The sequence below is a fragment of the Tenrec ecaudatus genome, chromosome 11 (assembly GCF_050624435.1).
Source record: "Tenrec ecaudatus isolate mTenEca1 chromosome 11, mTenEca1.hap1, whole genome shotgun sequence".
NCBI lineage: Eukaryota > Metazoa > Chordata > Mammalia > Afrosoricida > Tenrecidae > Tenrec > Tenrec ecaudatus.
Window position 1 is genome coordinate 15,445,956 of NC_134540.1, and position 21,263 is coordinate 15,467,218.

At 44.3% G+C, this 21,263-nt stretch overlaps 1 pseudogene; it reads left to right on the forward strand.

Moving 5' to 3' along the window:
• The first annotated feature begins 10,542 nt into the window (after positions 1-10,542).
• LOC142461655 (nucleophosmin-like) lies at positions 10,543-11,432 on the forward strand (annotated as a pseudogene).
• Positions 11,433-21,263: the final 9,831 nt, after the last annotated feature.

Genomic DNA, 21,263 nt, shown 5'->3' on the forward strand with positions numbered 1-21,263 from the left:
ACTGTCATTGAGTTAATACCAACCCATGTCTATGTTGCTGGTCAGTGCTGTCAATTGAGTTCCAACTCATAATGACAACAGAAGGAAACACTGCCTGCACCTGGGCCACCTCACAAGTGTGATGTTGTAGCCACTGAGTCAATCCGTCTCCCTGATGATCTTCCTCTTTTTCGATGCTCCTCCACTTTACCAAGCATGATGTCTGTCTCCTGATAACATGTGCCACGTCTGAGAGACTTCTTCACTTCTAAGGAACATTCTAGCTATACTTCTTCCAAGACAGATCTGTTTGTCCTTTTGGCAGGCAGTCGATAGCATGTTCAATACTCTTAACAGGACCAAAATTCAAATGGATCAAGTTTTCTTTGGTCTTTCTTAGTCACTGTCCAACTTTCATATTCAAATGAAACGACATCAATAACTATTCATTACTAAGGCAAATGTAAGCATTCAAAGTTTATGATGAATAAAAGATACAAACTTAATGTATTAAAGTCCCACACATGGCATCGATAAACATTTAAATGATGTTAAATGGTTATGTGTTGGGCTGCAGACTGCAAGGTCAGCCGTTCAAAACCATCAGCCTCTCTGAGGGAGAAAGATGAAGCTTTCTACACCTGTAAAGAATTAAGTCTTAGAACCCCATGGGGCTAGTTTTATCCTGTCCTATAGGGTTGCTATTAGTTGGCACCAACTTGATGGCAGTGAGTACCAACTCATAGCCGATGTTATGTCTGTAAACCAAAGGCAAGAATCAATGTGATCCCGAGTAAAGACAGGGTAGTTGGACATTACCAGTAGGAAACTGCAGTGGTGCTTCACAGCCACCCACTCATAGTTGGAGGTTGTCTGAAACAAACTCTAAGCAGACACCACTGAGGGGACACATCCGTGTCTATGAGAGACAAGGTTTGCTTTGAAACTGGACCTGTGCATTGGATGAATTACTGATGTTAGTGATGGAATTGCCTTATACCCAGGGAGGTGATCCATAATTTTTGTTTCCTGTGTCACAAAAAAATAATCCGACTACTAAAGTACACCAGAGTCATTCATAACCCATGGACAAGCAGATGGACACTGGGCTCCCACTAATTTCTAGCCCCACTCCAAGAACAGGGCGTGATACATTCCTTCATGAAGAGATCGCTGAAGATAAGGGAGCTACAGCAAAGGGTGGTGAAGAAAGCAGATGGTGGCCGGCTATCAATTGGAATAGTGTCTGGGGTCTTAAAGGCTTGTATCTAAACAAGCAGCTATCTAAGTGTGGCTTCATCTAAGTCCATACAGAGGAAGCACACCAGCCTATGGAATCAAAAGATGATAATAACAAAATCCAAATGTGTTAGTCCGTGTAAACTAGAGAAACAAATTCATTGACATACATGTACAAGAGAGAACTTTATAACAAAGAGTAATTGTGTATTAAGAAACACCCCAGCCTAGTCCAGATCAAGTCCATAAGTCTAATATTAGCCCATATGTCCGATATCAGTCTATAAATTCCTCTTCAGACTCATGCAACACATGCAATGATTTTAAATGCTGGAAAAGCCACATGGAGACCCATGACAGCACTGAGATGCTTCCACTGCCACTGAATCCACAAGACTTTCCACTGACTGACCATGTGGCTCCTCCAGCTCCAGGACTCTGGCTTCATCAGGGTAGCTCCATGTGGCTTGTCAACAGGAATGTCTAGAAAAGAGATTGTGTGCCCCACCTCCAGGGAGGAAGACAGGAGTTCCCAGAATCCTCAGGAGAGGCCACGTCCACCCAGAGACATGATTGGCTATGACCTGATTGACAGGCTAGACTCCACCCCTTTGCTCTAGTTGACAGATTATGTAAATGCCACACCAAATATGATGCAGGGAAAGGTATCAGAGCTTAAATTGTGAAGGCTATGGAGGACAGTGAAAACCCAAAACCCATCTGCAGAGTGTCTTGTCATCTTAAGCCTCTGGCAGATCTCCTCTGGCCATAGTTGCAGGCCAAAACAGCTTTGCTGTCTGGCAGAGATTATTGTGAACTTGACTGTGGTGGATGGAACTTCTGTTTAATATGATACTTGGTCAAATGACCTTCCTCTTAACTCCACCTGAATTTGCCATAGGTTTAAATATTTCTGGCTTGTTCCATAACAGAAATTTCCCCTCTGGCTTTTCTTTTTAATATATATATATATATATTGCTGATAGTCTCTTCTTCCTTTCTTTTTCTTTTTATATCACCATTATTATTTTCTTTATCTTTCATTTTGATTGTCACTGTTTCTGTTAGCTTTCCCAGCTTCTCTCCATGTGTCTTCTCTACAGGGATGTCTCACAGGCAGTGAGCATGTGTCCTGCCACCTACAAGCTATTTACCTCCTATTGCCTCCAAATGAGGTCATCAAGCTGCGACCTGATTGACTGGCTAAACTCCACCCCTTCACTCTGAATCCTCAAATTGACACAAGATTATGTAACTAACACAGTGCCTTTAAAGAAGTCTCACTACATCAGGTCTCTATGCTGACTCATCATGACTCTATAGGGCAGGGTAGAACTGCCCCAGTGCGTTTCTGAGACTATGACTCTTTACAGGAGTAGAAAGCCTTATCTTTATCCAGTGGAGAAGTTGGTGGTTTGGAACTGCTGACCATGAAGTTACCAGCTCATCCTGTAAGCCGAATGGCGGAAGGTAGATTGCAGAAATGAGCTGAGACATAGAACGAAATCCTAGACACTAACACAGTAGCCAGTGATTATGTGATAAAAATCAAAATAGAAAATGGACAATCCCGTCCGTTTGACACTGAAGCCACTTGTCAAGTGCTGAACAGACACACATGCTAGGGTGTCAGGACCGTATGGGACAGCAGAGAAGTAGCACATTGCCTCCGTCCTTTGCACTGGACACCCTACAGGTCATGCATCCAATCAGGGATGTGCATCAAACTCAAAGATGTGTAACTAGTTTAAAGCTTTAATCTTCTTTTCACACCATCTTTAGTTTCCCATCTTATATTCGAACAAACAAACAGAAACCTCACTGCCAGCAATTCTGACTCAGAGACCCTACATCGGGCTTCTGTGGCTGTAAATCTGTACAGGAGCAGACAGCCTCGTCTTTCCCCCTCTGAGCAGTCAGTCTTGCAGTTTGCAGGAATCCAAGGCTTACTGACCAGGGCCACCCAGGCTGCAGTATTTAAAAAGGATTGTGCATACATTTGTACATCGATATATACCCCTACACACAAGGGTTTTTTCATGCACTATTACATTTCTTTGTTCTTGATGATATAGTGTTTTGTTTCATCTATTAGGAACCATGCAGTATATAATTTAAGAACTTTGGCAGGAAAACATTTTTATCTCCTAAAAAATGGATCTAGATTCCCTTCTTTGTCATGACTACAAGAAAACTCCGAACTTAAAGCTTGATTGGCATAAACCACAAAAACCAAATTCACTGTCATCAAGTCAACATGGATTCATCATGACCTTGTAGAGCAGGTAGAACTTCCCCTGTGGGTTTCCAAGACTGTGACTCTTTACGGGAGTAGAAAGCCTCCTCTTTCTCCCAAGGATCAGCTGGTGGCTTCAAACTACTGAACTTGAGGTGGTTAGCCCAGTCCAGTTCATAACCACGATGCCACGAGGGCTGCAGCGTGAGTGGCATAACTACTAGTAATCTTGGTTTTTAAATAAACAGACTTGGTATGACTACATGTAATCTAGGTTTTAAATAAATAAACGTTCCTTCCTGCCTCTATGCATTTTCCCCCTCTCTTCTCTTTCTATTTTCATGCACTAAGTATTTTCTTGTAAGCAAACTCAGGTTCCTGTTCACATGAGTGGAACGCCATTTATAAGTGAATTGAATCTGACTAGAACTCTACTGCCCTCTCTCGTTTCAAAAATGTAAGACCAGCAAGGTTCCAAGTAAGTCGTTCGAACCAGTGTTTCACAAAGTGGGAGATGTCACCCGCAAGGGGATCGCAGGAACAATCCAGGAGACTGCAGAAGCAGATACCTGCACTTTATCGGATGACCTCTGCTGGCACAGTGGTTATGTGCTAGGCGTCTAACTGCCAGGTCAGCAGTTTGAAACTCCCAGTGCGACCCAAATGAAGGCTGAACATGATAGTGGGACAAGAGGAAAGTAAAAGGAAATAGAGGAAAGAACTAGGAGGCAAATGGGCATTTACAGAGGTCTACATACAGGCATGCACATATGTAAATATATTTATATATGACAATGGGGAAATAGATCTATGTGCATATATTTATAGGTTTAATATTAAGGAAACAGATGGACATTGGGCCCCTACTCAAGTGCTTCCTCAATGCAAGAACATTTTGTTTGATTAAAATGGCATTTAATGATGTTCACCTTCCCCACACAATCGCTGAAGACAAAGCAGGTGCATACTCAAATATGATGAAGAAAGCTGATGGTGCACAGCTATCAAAAGATATAGCGTCTGGGGTCTTAAAAGCTTGAAGATAAACAAGTGGCCATCTAGCTGAGAAGCAACAAAACTCACATGGAAGAAGTACACCAGCCTGTGTGATCACAAGGTGTTGATAGGATCAAGTATCAGGCATCAAAGAACAAAAAAAATCATATCATTGTGAATGAGGAGTGCGGAGTGGAGACCCAAAGCCCATCTGTAGGTCATTGGACATCCCTTTATAGAAGGGTCGCAGGAAGAAGATGAGTCAGTCAGTGTGCAGTATAGCACAATGGAACATACAACTTTCCTCTAGTTCTTTAATGTGTCCCCCCCCCCACCCCCCACTATCATGATCCCATTTCTACCTTACAATGCAAGGGGAAACGTTTCAAGAGGTGCTGTTTCTCAATATTCAAAATTTATTAGGTTCTTACATACAAAAGCAATATATACTTATCACTGAGTGTTTAAAGGATTAATTTACTGTGAATTTGTGGTTTTTATAGATAGGTGTCTGGTAGGTATCTAGATTGTTTGGGTTTTTTTAAAAAAAGCAAACTTTAGGATTTAAAGAAATTACTTAGCCTTGTCTTATAACTACTTCCTTTTTAATTTGTAAAATATAAGTCAACACACAGACAACCTGTGTTTTAAAAAATCAGTATGGATCAAGGGCTCCTGGTGAGGCTGTTAACCACAAGGTCAGCAGTTCAGACCCACCCACCAGCTGCTCCTTGGGAGAAAGAAGAGACTTTCTACTCACATAGAGAGTCACAGTCTCAGAAACCCACAGGGCCAGTTCTACTCTGAACCATGGGGTTACCGTGAGTCAGAATTACCTCTGTGGCAGCAAGTTTGGAGTTTGGATGAATAAATAAACAGAGTAACTCTCTGATAATAATGAATCTATTTTTTATGAATGAATGTTGAGGAATTGGTCACACCTCTCTTGAAAATTAGTCATTCCCTTCTGACTATTACTGAGTTCTTGAAAAGTTTACCTTTTAAAGGAAAAAGAAGGGAGGGGGAAGAACAAGAAGAAGAAATGGAAAAGTGTGATGAAATAGCAAAATTTTCTAACAACTGTTGAGAAAAAACATGAGTTCTCTCTAAGCCAATTTTCTGAAGATGTAAGAAAACTGCAGAAAAATCAGGAAAAATTAAGAGTGTGATTAACATTTTGGACTCATTTTCAAAACTCAAAGTGTAAAGCAGAGCTGATAATTGTCTTCATTTGTGGTCAAGAAATGCTGATGGGAAGAACTCTACTGCCCTCTTTCGGAGCAAGAATGTGACGCAACTCAAGGGCCAAAACGGGGTGCGTCGTTTATTTTCCTACCAAAACCCAAATCAAACTCATTGCCCTTGAGTCCATTTCAACTCATGTCGACCCCGGAAGATGGAGTAGAACTGCCTCTGTGGGCTTCTGAGAGTGTAACTCTTTATGAGAGTAGAAAGTCTTCTCTTTCTCCCACTGCGCATCTGGCAGTTTCCGTCAACAGCCGGTCAGGTTAGCAGTCCAACTGGCAACCACTCTGACACCTCCCAAGGTGATACCAAGCCAGACAAACCTCTAGACCAAAAGACACGTGGCCTTCGCTAGAGGTGTATTGTCTGTTGCTTATTCTGGTTGAATAAATAAAATGTATTTTGTCTCTTTTTTAAAGTTTTGTATTTGGTTATTGCTATTTTACAGAGAGAACCCTTTAAAGTCGCAGTATGAATGTACAAAATTGTTTTAAGTGATTCTAACGTACTTTGGTGAGCCTAAGACGCTAAGGCCTGAGCATTTCCAGTGTCATTGTTGGGTGTGCCATCCCATCTGCGTTAAAGTCCAATCCTATTGAAAAGCAACGAGGGCAAAGCCATCTAGGGCTGTGTACCTTCCCTGACAGCCACACTGCCTGAAGCAGTCATTTGATCTGCAAAGTGATGTAAGAACAAATGATAGGGCCCCTTAACATTTAGCATCAGAATGTATACAGAATGCATTCTCTGATGGGCAATATTCCATTTTACAGACACACACACACACCACCACCACCACCACCACCACTGCCACTGCAAACAAGCAAGCACATTGCCATCAAGTCTGTGCCAACTCATAGGGACCTTATAAGAAAGTAACTCTTTATGGGAGTAGAAAGTCCTGTCTTTCTCCCCACTAGTGCCAGTGGTTTTGAACAGCTGACCTTGCAGTCAGAAGCCCAATGTGTAACCACTACACCACCAGCCCAGTTCCCACCCTACCCCCAAACAAAGAATGAAACATAGAGGTTCCGATTCTAATACAGAAATATAGACAATCAGCTTGTTATTAATATCCGTTGAACTTACTCAGGACTCAAAAGAAGCCAGGTGGCTTACATTATCTAAGCAACTAGCAATGTGAGGGGACTTCAAAAAGTTCATGGGAAAATCGCATCCTTTTAAAAAAATTTTTTCTATGAACTTCTTTTTTGGGGGAGTCCCTTATGTGTTACACTCTTTGAGTACACATGCTGTTTATTTTTTCTTCAACATCAACCAGAAATGTTACAGTTCTTTAAATTCTCCGGTCAGTTGTCAGCTGCTTTCACAACAATCAAATCTAAGGATCACTGGGGATGGAGGAGATGGGACAAGATGGTGGCAGAAATAATGTGCCTCCACAACAGTGATGCAAAGAGACCAAGCCTTGATGGCCTCGGGTGTCGGAACAGGGACAGCGTGCTGGAGAACGAGACTGCAGGGAAACAGAGGGAACCAGGCAGTGGAGTGAAGGTGCAAGCCCTCCAGGACGCACACCTTGGCCGGCCACCATGGGGCAAAGCCAGCAGTGATCCTTGGTGGGAAGCCCAGAGAGGCAACATCTTGGAATGGCCAATAGGAGACTGACTATAGACACCCCGGAGTGCAGCTAGGTGAGTGGGGAATGACGGGATTTAAGGAGGGGTCTTGAGTATTCCACCTTTGTCTGTGTTCATGCTTCACGTGGTCATAGTTACTCACAGTCAACTACTGTTGAAAAACATTTAAATTGAGGGCTGTTTTGAGTGCCCTGTTGAAACCTTATACCATTCCCACACCATCCCCTGGCTGGCTTCCTGCAACCCTGGGCGAGGAAAGGCAAAGTAGAAGTAGATCAGTGGAAAAAAAGATTCGAAAAATAGAGGACAGATTCCTTTGTGCTACTTTGTTCCAGGAACAATCCGTTTCAAAAAGAAAGAGAACGAAAGAAATTTAAGAAGGCCAACGGGTTGTGAGGGACACCATCATCAAGGGAAATACTTCATGAGTGCCAACACCCCTGCCTTCCCGAAGCTCACGTGACGCCGCGTGGATTCAGAGGGAAACTGCGTTAGCTAAGCAAGTAGCCCTGGTAGGGTGGTGGTTATGCCTGGTAGTGTGCCTGGTGGCGCAGTGGCTCTGTGGGAGAAAGCCGGGGCTTTCCACTCTTAGAAGAGTTACAGTCTTGGAAACCCACAGGGCAGTTCTACCCTGTTCTATAGGATTGCTATGAGTCAGAATCAACTTATGTCAGTAAGTTTGGAGATCTTAGCTAACCAAAGGAACCTGGTGCCGCACTGGGTTATGGTTGGGCTGCTAACCGCCACGTCAGCAGTTCAAAACCACAGGTGCATGCTGTGGCTTTCTGTTCCCATAAAGACGTGAAGTCTGGAAACCCACCGGGGCCAGTTCTACCCCACCCTTTAGGATCACTGAGTCAAAACTGACTTGATGGCAGTTGATTTGATATTTTTGGTTAGCTAACCAAAAGGTGAAAGGGGCCTGCAGTGTGTTTTGGCAGAGCTGTGAATGATTGAAAGTGGTTCTTCTAACCAGAGTCTCTAACTCCCACCACATGACCTATTCCTGCTGGGTCTGGGGAAGAAGGTGGGGGAAGATGCTAATCGGATTATGCAGCTGTGGATGTTGGCCATCCGCCTGGGTATACAGTGAGTCCTTTCGGAAGCCAGAAGAGGGATCTACCAGCAGGAGCCAGGAGGGGAGCTTGTCTTTCAGAACCCTGAGATCCTCACACTGGAACCTCCTGGATCCAGGGACAGCTTTGACACCAACGGTGAGGCAGACCAGCAGCAGCAGGAGTCAGCACGAGATAGCAGACATCACAGGCCACAGAGCAAGTAAAGCTGAGTGCTCTGGGGCAGGAGGCTAGCTTGTGGAGTGGGTGCCTCTGGGCACTTATTTTGAGGAGTGAACTGGGTGGTGTAGTGGTTATGCGTAGGGCTGTGTGTTAGTCTGCGTAGAGTACACAAAGAAATCCACTCATATGTTTGAGTTAATTTTATATTTGGGTAAGTCTACAATCAGAAAGCATCCCAACCCTGTCCAGCCCAAACCCTTAAGTCCGACTTAGCCCATATGTCCGACACTGATCTACAAAGTCCTCCTCAAACTCACGAAACACACACAATGACACCGAATACAGGAGGAACACAGGTCAGTGGGTAGAAAGTCTTTGAATCCAGTGGCAATGTAAGCATCTCAGCGCTGGCAGAGGTCTCCACGCGGCTTCTCCAGCACCCAGGGCTGCATCAGGGTAAGTCCATGTGGCTTCTCCTCAGGGATGTCTTGCAGGAACTGAGCCTTGCCAGCTGAGGCAAAGAACTAGCTAAGGCAGCCGCACCCTCGTCCCACCAGCAGAGAGCAAGAGACCAGAGAACTAGAAAGGTGAGGCTCACCAAGCATTTACCTCTCCGCCCTTCAATTAACCCCTCATGTGTTTACCGGCCAGGTTGGCACCGGAAACCTTAACTATCTCAGGCTGCTGACCTTAAGGTCAGCATTTGGAAGCCACCAGCTGCTCCTCTAGAGAAACTCGGGGACTTGTTACTCTTGTAAAGAGTTAGTCTCATAAGGGATGTAGGGGTGGGTTGTGGGTGATAGGGAGGGAAAAGGGGATTTGGGGAGTAAGCAATGAAGTGGGAGGGAGCACTAGGATTGTGATTGCACAAATCATTTTAAAGGCAATTTAACCATGACGGGGTGTTCCAAAATTGATGTGGGGATGATAATTATGCAATTCTTCTTGATATGATTGAACGACTGAACTACTGACTGTATGATATGTAAATTATGTGACAGTAAAAGTGCTGGGGAAAAGAGTTAGTCTCAGAAACTTACAGGGGCAGTTCTACCAAACCCTCTTACAGGGTCGCTAAGAATCAACTCGCCAGCAAAGTTTGTTTGGCTTTATGTGTACTGATCCCTGGAGTCGGAGCTGGGTGCTTTCTAGTCGAAGCTTATGGCAGAGTGGACTCCCTTAGGGCATTTATTGACAGCCCTAAAATAGTTCTGTACTAAGTCGTCAGTGATCAACTCCATCCTGAGCATTCCCACCTGAACCGTAAGCTGTTGACTTCCAAACAAACCCTTCAATCATGAGTGCTGTCTGTGAGTTTCCTGTGTGGCTACTGCAGTGAGTTATAAAACGGAGTTGAAAAGCAGGGTGGCCTGGTTGCATAGTGGTTAGGAGTTGAGCTTAGATCTGCAAGGTCGGCAGTTCAGAACCACCATCTCCTCCTTGGGAGAAATGTTGGGCTTTCTACTCATAAACAGTTAAAGTCTTGGAAACCCACAGGGGCAATTCTACCCTGTCCTATTGGGTCACTATGAGTCAGCATGGAACGATGGCAGTGAGCCTGGTTTTTTCAGTTCAGTTGAAGAGTTGTGGGAGAGCCGAAAGAGTGGAGTGCTGATCGTGAATCTTTTTTAAGAAAGATGAAACCCCAAGCACTGGAAAACGGTGATGAAAATGTGCAAGTGGCATTTAAAGGGAGCCCGAGGGTGGCTGGGTTGGTTTTTTGAAGCGAGGTCAGCTTCAGGGCTTAAAGGTCACTGGACAGAGTGCTTCAGTTAATACTGAAGGTGTCAAAAGGCTCCCAGAAAAACTGAAGAAAATAATTGTCTGTGATTACTATATATACTCGAGTATGAGCCGACCCGAATATCAGCCAAGGCACTTAATTTTACCACAAACACTGCACTAAAAATACGCTGAGCTTTTTCCCTGGTGTGATTCCGTTCTGCGCTGCCGTGTGTAGCGACAGCAGTGATTGACCTCCGTTTAATGTTTCTCTCACCGAAGTGCGTGTCACCACCCCATGGAAGATTCGATGGACATGGACATGAGCCCCTGAGGCCCCAAAACTATCTTTTCGGTTGTGAACTAAAGGCCGACAAAGATGATCACTTTAAGGTTGATAATGATGAAAATGAGCACCAGTTATCTTTAAGAGTGGTCAGCTTAGGTGCTGGGGCAAAGGATGAGCTGCATGTTGTTGAAGCAAAAGCATGAATTATGAAGGCAGCCCAATTAAAGTAACATTGGCAACTTTGACAATGTCTGTACAGCCAACGGTCTCCCTTGGGGGCTTTGAAATAACACCACCAGTAGTCTTACGGTGGAAGTGTGGCTCAGGGCCTGTGCGTGGTAGTGGACAGCATGTAGTAGCTGTGGAAGAAGATGCAGAGTCAGATGATGAAGAGGAGGAGGATGTGAAGCTTCTAAGTGTATCAGGAAAGAGGTCTGCCCCACAAGCGGGTACAAGGTTCCACAGAAAAAGGTAAAACTTGCTGCTGATGAAGAAGAAGAAGAAGATGATGCCGATGACGACGATGAAGAAGATGATGATGATTTTGATGATGAAACTGAAGAAAAATCTCCAGTGAAGAAATCTGTATGGGATACTCCAGCCAAAAATGCACAAACATCAAACCAGAATGGAAAAGACTCAAAACCATCAACACCAAGATCCAAAGGTCAAGAATCTTTCAAAAAACAGGAAAAAACTCCGAAAACACCGAAAGGCCCTAGTTCTGTAGAAGACATTAAAGCAAAAATGCAAGCAAGTATAGAAAAAGGTGGTTCTCTTCCTAAAGTGGAAGCCAAATTCATCAATTATGTGAAGAATTGCTTCCGGATGACTGACCAGGAGGCTATTCAAGATCTCTGGCAGTGGAGGAAGTCTCTTTAAGAAAATAGTTTAAACAGTTTGTTAAAATTTTCCTTCGTATTTCATTTCTGTAACAGTTGCTATCTGGCCGTCCTTTTTTTAAAAAACATTTTATTAGGGGCTCATACAACTCTTATCACAATCCATACATCAATTGTATAAAGCACATCTGTACATTCTTTGCCCAAATCATTTTCTTTTTTTTTCCTTTTCTTTTTTTTACATTTTATCAGGGGCTCATACAACTCTTATCACAATCCATTCATATACATACATCAATTGCATAAAGCACATCCGCATATTCCCTGCCCCAATCATTCTCTTTAAGAAAATAGTTTGAACAGTTTGTTAAAATTTTCCTTCGTGGGGGAAGTGCAGAGTGGAGACCCAAGGCCCAAGTGTCGACCAATGGAGATCCCCTCATAGAGGGGTTTAGGAGAGGAGATGGGTTAATTAGGGTGTGAGGTAGTATCGATGAAGAACACAGCTTTCCCCCAGATCCTGGATGCTTCCTCCCCCCAACTACCATGATCCGAATTCTACCTTGCAGGGCTGGATAAGACAGAGGCTGTACACTGGTGCATATGAGGGTTGGAGGTACAGGGAATCCAGGGTGGATGATACCTTCAGGACCAAGGGTGTGAGGGACGATGCTGGGAGAGTGGAGGGTGAGTGGGTTGGAAAGGGGGAACTGATTACAAGGATCCACATGTGACCTCTTCCTTGGGAGAGGGACAGCAGAGAAGGGGGGAAGGGAGACTCCGGATAGGGCAAGATATGACAAAATAACGATGTATAAATTACCAAGGGCATATGAGGGAGGGGGGAATGGGGAGGGAGGGGGGGGGAAAAGAGGACCTGATGCAAGGGACTTAAGTGGAGAGCAAATGCCTTGAGAATGATTGGGGCAGGGAATGTATGGATGTGCTTTATACAATTGATGTATGTATATGTATGGATTGTGGTAAGAGTTGTATGAGTCCCTAATAAAATGTAAAAGAAGAAAAGAGAAAAAAATGATTAGGGCAAAGACTGTACAGATGTGCTTTATACAATTGATGTATGTATATGTATGAACTGTGAAAAGAATTGTATGAGCCCCAACTGTTAAAATAAAAAAAAATTTTCCTTCGTATTTCATTTCTGTAACAGTTGCTATCTGGCCATCCTTTTTTATAATGCAGAGTGAGAACTTCCCCTACCGTGTCTGATACATGTTGTCCAGGTTCCTTTGCCAAGAATGTGCTGTCTAAATGCCTGTTTAGTTTGTAAAGATGGAACTCCACCCTCTGCTTGGTTCTAAGTCTGTATGGAATGTTATGATAGGACAGAGTATTAGCCGTGGTCAGACAAATGGAAATGGTGGGGAGACAAAAATATACATGTGAAATAAAATTCAGTATTTTTTAAAAATATGCTGAAAAACTCAGCTTATACACAAGTATATACGGTAATCATGTAAGCAAAAGTTTACCTGTGACGAAAAAGCAATTCAGTGGGGGAAATGGCAAGCAAACCATTTAATTTCAATAAGATGAAAAGCAGGCTAAGGACAAAAGATATTTTATTCTATTTAATATTATAGTAACGCCCATTAATACCATGGGGGGGGCGTGCTGTCCCCACACCTCTACTGTGCCATTCAGAAAATAAGAGTGTATTTTAAACCCATTGTAAGAAAACACATCTTGCTGTGTTTTATTAACATCTAAACGGTTGGAATAACCATGTAACTTTTTCTGAGTACATGGGAGATACGTTAGTCCTTTTGTTGAAAAATACTATAAAGAACGTAACCACAATGACAGGTGTCTTTTTGTTTTAATCATTTTATTGGGAGGTCTTACAGCTCTTATCATAATCATCCATCGTGTCAAGCACTTTTGTACATATGTTGCCAACAGCATTCTCAAAATATTTTCTTGATACTTGAGCCCTTGGTATCAGCTCATTTTTGTTTCATTCCCTCCCCCACCCTCCCTCCCTCCCTCCCTCACGAACCCTTGATAAATTTTGAATTATTTTCATATCTTACATTTTCCGCTGTCTCCCTTCACCAACTTTTCTGTTGTCCATACCCCTGGGGGGTGGGGTGATATTAATATGTCCATTGGCTGTGATTGGCTCCCCCTATCTCCCCCTACCCTCCTGGTATTGTTACTCTCATTATTGTACCTGAGGGGTTTAGCCTGGATTCCCTGTGTTGAGAGCTCTTATCTGTACCAGTGTGCATGCTCTGGTCTAGTCAGATTTGTAAGGTAGAATTGGTATCAAAGCATTAAAGAACTAAAGTTGTATGTTTCTTCGGTGCTATACTACTGCCTCCTGCCTGGCTCATCTCTTCCTCATGACCCCTCTGTAAGGGAATGAATAACAGGCACCTTGTGATTGTCAGTAACTGCACTGCAGCTTATCCACTGACAATGAGGCCCACTCAGGCTGGATTCAACTCAGACACTCAAAAAGCTGGCTCACTTCTAAGATCTATTGCAGAAAAGCAGCTGTAGGGGCCGGCCCAAGCTGGCGCCATTCCAGATGGGCCCGGCAAGCAGCAGGTGCAGTTACATTCAGCTTTGTCCTGAAGATGACCTCAGGAAGTGCCCTCTGCCTAAACTGCCCAGACCGATTACGCTAAGAGCACCATGTTCCAAACATGGGGTGTGCGGGTGCAAGACTGAGCCACCGCAAAATAGACAAACATGAGACTTTCAGAAAATCTTTATGAACATGCATGGCATAGCTTTTGCCCAACCCATAAAAGTATGACTAATGTGTGAGCTATTCAGGAGTCTGGGCTAAGGATCTGAGCTGCACAGTAAATCAACTTTCTCATTCTCAAAGACCGGTGTCCAGAGATTGGACTGCTGTGCTCAGGGGCAGGGGCCCTCTGGGTTCGGCTGCAGCTTTACTGAGCACAGCAGTGGTGTCCTTGCTGTACTCTCCCTGCTGAATATGACATTATTGCTGCAGCTGTGTGACCAAGGTCCTGACAAACCACAAGTAAGGCTTGCTATGTGCAGTGCCATGCATTTTATTGTAAGTGCCAAGGGGGGTGGGCAACCCCAGCACATCTTTGCCAAGAGCCACGATAGTAAACCATCAATCATCTCCCCTGAGGATGCTCTCAATAGGCTAACAGACTCAAGGAGAAATGGTGTCCAGAGGAAACAGTGGCCCACAGCAGAGAACAAGCTTTGAAGCAACAACAGCCAGTCACTACAGTAACCGTGGCTTTGGCTAAGGAGGCTGGGTTTTCCGGAGCTGGCAAAGACGATGATATTGAAGAGCTTTGGTATCCCAAGACAAAGCTCACAGGGTTAGGAAAAGTGGAGGAATGGAAACAGGAAGGACGGAGAGGAAGGGGGCTGAGTAATGACAAACTGAGGGGATTTCAATAAGGAACTAAACCAGGATGTGTGTGAACTGCAGCGTGTAAAACCATGACCTGCTCTGTAAGCCTTTCCGAATTCACAGGAAAAAGTGAAAATGGAACAGCCTATGGTTGGCCCAACAACAAGTATCCTAGCGGTTCTCAGCCTGTGGGTCACGACCTCTTTAGGGGTTGAACAACCCTTTCACAGGGGCTGCCCGATTCATCACAGTAGCAAAATGACAGTTATGAAGTAGCAACGAAAATAATGTTATGGTTAGGGGGTCACAATCACATGAGGAACTGTATGAAAGTGTCATTACATTAGGAAGGTTGAGAATCACAGGCCTAGGGGAATAGAATTAAGAGCCTAGAGATAAAACGCAACACTTTCTATGAATAAGTGATTTGAAGCAAGTGATCAAGTTTATTCAATGAAGACACACTCTCTTCAACAATGGATGTACACATGCAGAGAAATAAAACAATCCATCCTTCATACCACACCCAAAAAGGAACTCAGACCACATCAAAACCACCCAAATGCACTGCCATTGGGTCCATGCTGATCCGTAGCTACCTGTAACGCAGGGCAGATCTTCCCTGACACTGTAACTCTTTTAAAAATCATTTTTAATGGAGGTTCTTACAGTTCTTATACCATTCCATACATCAATTGTATCAAGCCTATTTGTACATATGTTGCCACCATCATTTTCAAAACATTTTCTACTCGAGCCCTTGGTATCAGCTCCTCTATTTTCCCTCCTTCCCCCCTCCATTCTTGTGAATCCTTGATCAATTATATATTGTGATTATTTCATATTTTACACTATCCATTGTTTCCCTGCACTTATTTCTGTTATCTGGACCTTTTGGGGGGGTTATATATCCAACCTTGTAATGGTGAGGTAGTTAGTTTATTGTGCCAAGCTGGCCGATAAACAAATGTGGAGTTACTTGAAGGGCGGAGAGATTAATGGCTTGGTGGTGAGCCTCACCTTTCTAGTTCTCGGGTCGCTTGCTTTCAGACCGGGGTGTAGCTACTTTAGCCAATTCCTTGCTTCAGCTGGCAAGGCTCACTTCCTGCAAAACATCCCAAGGTGAAGCCACATGGACCTACCCCAATGCTGCCCTGGGTGCTGGAGCACCCGTGTGGAGAACTCTGCCAGTGCTGAGATGCTTACATGTTCACTGATTCAGCTTTCTTCCTGAAGTCAGCATCAGTGTGTGTTTTGTGAGATGGAGGAGGACTTTGTGGATTGGTGTCAGACATATGGGTTAATGTTGGATTTGTGGGCTTGTGCAGCACTGGGTTGGGATGTTTTCCTGATGTGAACTTAACCTTTCTATAAAACTCTCTTATACATGAGTTTCTGTGGATTTGTTTCTCTAAAGTACCCAGGCTACCACAGATGGGTTCCCGGTTTCTCACCCTTCCCCATTCTCCTACCCTCATGATGCCACTACTCCCACTACTGTTCCTAAGGGGTTTATCTGTCCTGCATTCCATGTGTCAAGAGCTCTTATCTGCACCAATGTGTGTCCTCTGGTCTAGCTAGATTTGTAAAGTAGAATGGGGTCATGGTAGAGGGGGGAGGAAGCATGTAGAGGGAACTAGAGGAATGATGTGTGGTTCCTTGGTACTATACTAGACCTTGGAGAAAGATAAGACTTTCTACTCCCGTGAGACTATAACTCTTCATGGAGTAGAAAGCCTGGTCTTTCTCCCTTAGTGGTTGGTGCTGTTGAACTGCCGGGTGATTAGTAGCCCAAAGGATAACCACTACCCCAACTGTCATTGAAACCAGGAGGCATTCACAGGTACAATCTAAGGGACTTTATTTTTACCAGCCCAGCCCTATAAAAAATATCAAAGGGAGTGTTCGTAGCCCAAAGGATAACCACTACCCCAACTGTCATTGAAACCAGGAGAGCAAGATTAGGGCATTCACAGGTACAATCTAAGGGACTTTATTTTTACCAGCCCAGCCCTATAAAAAATATCAAAGGGAGTGTTCCAGAAAGCAACCTGATGTGAGGCACCCGGAGCAAGATGCTGTTGGTAAATATGATGGCATGTCCTTCACACAGCCATACTTCTATGAGATTCATAATGAAATGCATATAATAACAAAATACATTTAAAGGTGTACTTCAAGGAGGTGGACACACAGGTGGAATGGATGGTTACATCACATGAGAGAGGCTTTAGCCCATCTGCAAATTAGATGGTGAGAGCCAGCTGCTGCCAGATCCCCTCTGGGCAGAGAAGAGTCACGAATAGCCCTACAGCTGGCAGAGACCTTTGTGCCCTTGATACTTGGCCAGTTGACCTCCCCACAAACACATCCTAGATTTGTGCTGGGGGGCAAGTATCCCTTAGATGTTCCACAACAAAAACTTCTTCCCTGACTTCTTGAATGTTGGGGGGTGGGACTTAGTTTTGTTTTCTGTGGGTTTTTCAGCTCTGAAGCCCGGGAGGAGTGGATGTACAAAGATAACGGATACAAGGTGCTGCAGGAAGGTGAGGGAGGGGGCAGGGTGATAGGGAGGGGCCGGGGAGTGTGGGAGTGGGTGGTGAAGGTGGGCGGGGGAGGGAGCACTGGAGCTGACCGTGATTGCACAGCTCACTGTGGGGATGAATCAACCACGGTGGGAGGAATGCTCTAGGATGGATGTGGTGGTGGTACAATTCCCCCTTGATGTGTTTGGTCGATGGAAATGTTTATTTCTATGATCTGCAAATTATGTGTCAATAAAACTGTTGGGGGGAAAAGAGGGAGAGAAAGAGAGAGGCTTGCCATTAAGGAAATCCGTTGGAACCGAGATATTTTAAAGATCAGAACTTAAACAGAGAACAAATGATGACCGCAAAGAGAATGTGTGAAAGATTAGACACCAAATAAAGAAGGGAAACAAAACCGTGCCAGCACCTGCCCAAAAAATAGTCAAGGAGCGACTAAAGCTCTGATCAAACGAATTCACCAGGCGGGGAGAGGAGAGACAAACAGCCCTGCTGCTAGGCACCAGGAATCAGACTGGACTCGCGTGTCCCGGTGTCCAACAGAAGGAAACAATGCCCGCCCCTGTGCCGTCCTCGCCGCTGTTCTTAGGTTTGAGCCTATTGTTGGAGCCACGGTGTCGATCCATCTTGAGAGTCTTCTCTCTCTGCTGTGCCTCTATTTTACCAAGCACCACATCCTTTTCCAGGGACTGCTCTCTGACCACATGCCCAAAATACATGAGATACAATTTTGCCATCCTCCCTTTTTTTTCCTCTTTAAAAATATCATTTTATTGGGGGCTCATACATCTCTTATCACAAGCCATACATACGTCAATTTGTAAAGCATATTTGTACATCCATTGCCCTCGTTGTTCTCAAAACATTTGCTTTCTACTTGGGCTCTTGGAATCAGCTCATTTTTTCATTTTTCCCTCCCTCCCCACTCCCTCCTCCCTCATGAACCCTTGATAATTTCTAAATTATTATTATTTGATTATATCTTACACTGTCTTACTCTCCCTTCACCTACTTTACTGTTATTCACCCCAGGGAGGAGGTTATATGTAGATCCTTGTAATAGGTTCCCCCTTTCCTTGTAATAGGTAACCCACCTTCCCTCCACCCTCCCAGTTTTGTCACTCTCACCACTGATCCTGAAGGGATCATCTGTTCTAGATCCCCTGTGTTTCCAGTTCCTATCTGTATCATGTACATCCTCTGGTCTAACCAAGTCTATAAGGTAGAATTGGAATCATGATAGTTGGGGGTGAGGGGAAAGAAGCATTTAAGAACTAGAGGAAAGTTGTGTGTTTCATCGATGCTACATCACACCCTGAGTGAATTGTCTCTTCCCTGCTACTCCTCTGCAAAGGGATGTCAAGTTGTCTACAGATGGGCATTGGATCCCCCCGCCCGCCCCCCCTTATTCATGATGATATGATGTTTTGTTCTTTGGTGCTTTATACCTGGTCCCTTCAACATTGTGGGCTTTGTTGCTTCTGGGCTAGATGGTTGCTTGTTCACCTTCAAGCCTTTAATACCCCAGATGCTATATCTTTTGATAGCTGGGCTTCATCAGCTTTCTTCAAGACATTTGCTTATGCACCCAGTTTGTCTTCAGCGATCGTGTCGGGAAAGTGAGCATCATGGAATGTCTGTTTAATCGAGCAAAGTGTTCGTGCATTGAGGAAGTACTTGAGTGGAGATCCAATGTCCATTTGCTACCTTACTACTAAACCTATAAATATATGCACATAGATCTATTTCACCATCATATATAAATATATGTACATATGTACATGCCTGTATTTAGGCCTCTATGTATGCCCTTTGCCTTCTACTTCTTTCCTCTATTTCCTTTTTCTTTCCTCTTGTCCTACTAACATGTTCAGTCTTCATTTGGGTTTCAGTCATTCCTCTCGGTTACATTGCCCTTGATTCTACCAGTTCTCCTACCCCCTCCTTGTCACTGGTTTTGAATAACTCGTTGTTCCCTTGTCCCTGGGTTGGTTAGCACCGCTTCCCTTCCATGACCTGCCACTCTCCCATGTCCCCCTGGAACCATTGGTCCCATTGTGTTCTTCTCCTCAATGTTTATTCAGCCTATCTTATCCAGATAGACCTGCAGGGATAATAATATACACATAAAATCTCGACAGTACCAAACAAAGTGACCCAGAAAAACAAAGCGATGACAGCAGCGACAGAAACAAAAAGCCAATGACATACAAAATCTAAAAGAAGAAGAAAAGAAAGAAAAGCCTGTAAATAGTTCAAGGTCTGTTTGTTGACCTTTAGGAGTGTTTTCCTGACCAGTCTGATGGGGTGCCACGCCCTGGCCCAAAGTCTATTTTTATTACTCCCTGGTGACTTCCTTGTTCTGCTTCCCTTGCTGATCTATTGCATGCCTTTAGTGTTTTGCCTCGGTGTGGTGGGGTCAGCTGTGTCACACATCCCACACTGTCTCCATTGTCCCATGTAGGGATATGGGTCAATGCAGGACATCACATCTCATAGTGGGGCCGGCAATATGGTCCTCTCTGTGCATTGGCCGCTCTGAGTGGGGCTATTGTCCTCTGAGCTTGGTGGGCCAGGGTGTGCTCCACTCCCTTCCTCCCCCTTCATTTGCTTCCGCTTCCATCTGGGTATGGTAGGTTGGTTCCCTTCCCTCGCCACAGGGTCTATTGTCATTCTCTGTGGCACACCCTTCCATGGTGGGGGTCAGGTTGACTCAGGTTGGTGCCGGGAAAATAGTCCAGTCTTTTAATGGATTCCTCCGCGTGTTATGTTGCCCTCCTGGTTTGGCGCGTCATGGTAGAGTCTGTACGCACATTCCAGTTCTGTGGGGACACAACCAATACTCTCTCCCTGGGTGCATTAGTGCCCTGTTCCCATGTCATCATCTCGGTTTCTCCCCACCCCAATTCTCCCTCCCCCTTCCCCCTTCTTTATGTTGGACTCACATGTACCTCCCTGGGTGTGGTCTGCCCTCCCCCTACCTACGCTTCTAAACATTTTATTGCAAGATAAATATCTACTCTTCTATTCCTGCTGTGCTGATTGTACCTACCTCAGGGGACTTATGTTATACCTGTCCTTTTGAGATTGGCTTACCTTGCTTAACATGATTCCTTTTCATGTGATTGGCCATGATTTTCAGTGCTGCATAGTACTCCACTGTGTGTATGTGCCAGAGTTTACTAACTCACTCATCTATTGATGGAATTTAGGCTGTTTCCAAGTCTTTGCGATTGTGAATTGCACCACAAAAAACATTGGAGCGCAGATGAATGGTCGTGTTTTATTTGTTACTTCCTCTGGGTATATGACCAGTAGAGGGATTATTGGGTCATAAGGTAGATCAATTTCCATTTTCTTTAAGTAACTCCAGATTGCTTTCCACAGTGGTTGTACAAATCTACACAACCACCAGCAGTGGAGGAGGGTTCCTACTTCACCACAACCTCTCCAACACTTGTTGCTCTCTGATTTACTGATTTGGGCTAGCCTCAGGGGTGTTAGGTGGTATCTCATGGTTGTTTCAATTTTCATTTCTCTTATGGCTAATGACCAGGAACACCTTCTCATATACTTGTTGGCCATATGGGTCTCCTCCCTAGTGAAAGTTCTTTTCAGTTCTTTTGACCACTTCCTTTGGGGTTAACTGATTTCCTCTTTTTTTCAGGCCATGAGGGGGTTATAGATTTTAGTAATGAGCCCTTTATCCAATGTGTCATTACTAAAAATCCTCTCCCAGTCTGTGGGTTGTCTTGTCACCCTCTTGGTGAAGTCTTTCGAGGTGCATAGATGTTTTATTATTACAAATCATATTTGTTAATTTCTAGTTCATCTGTGTGTGTACACTTCCCTATTGCAGTGAGCCTCTGAATTCCCTGGGCCAGTGCTCTTATGTTTGTACTGATTCTCTCCTTGATGGTCCTGATGGTTTGGGGGCTAACTTCTAGGTCTGTGATCCAC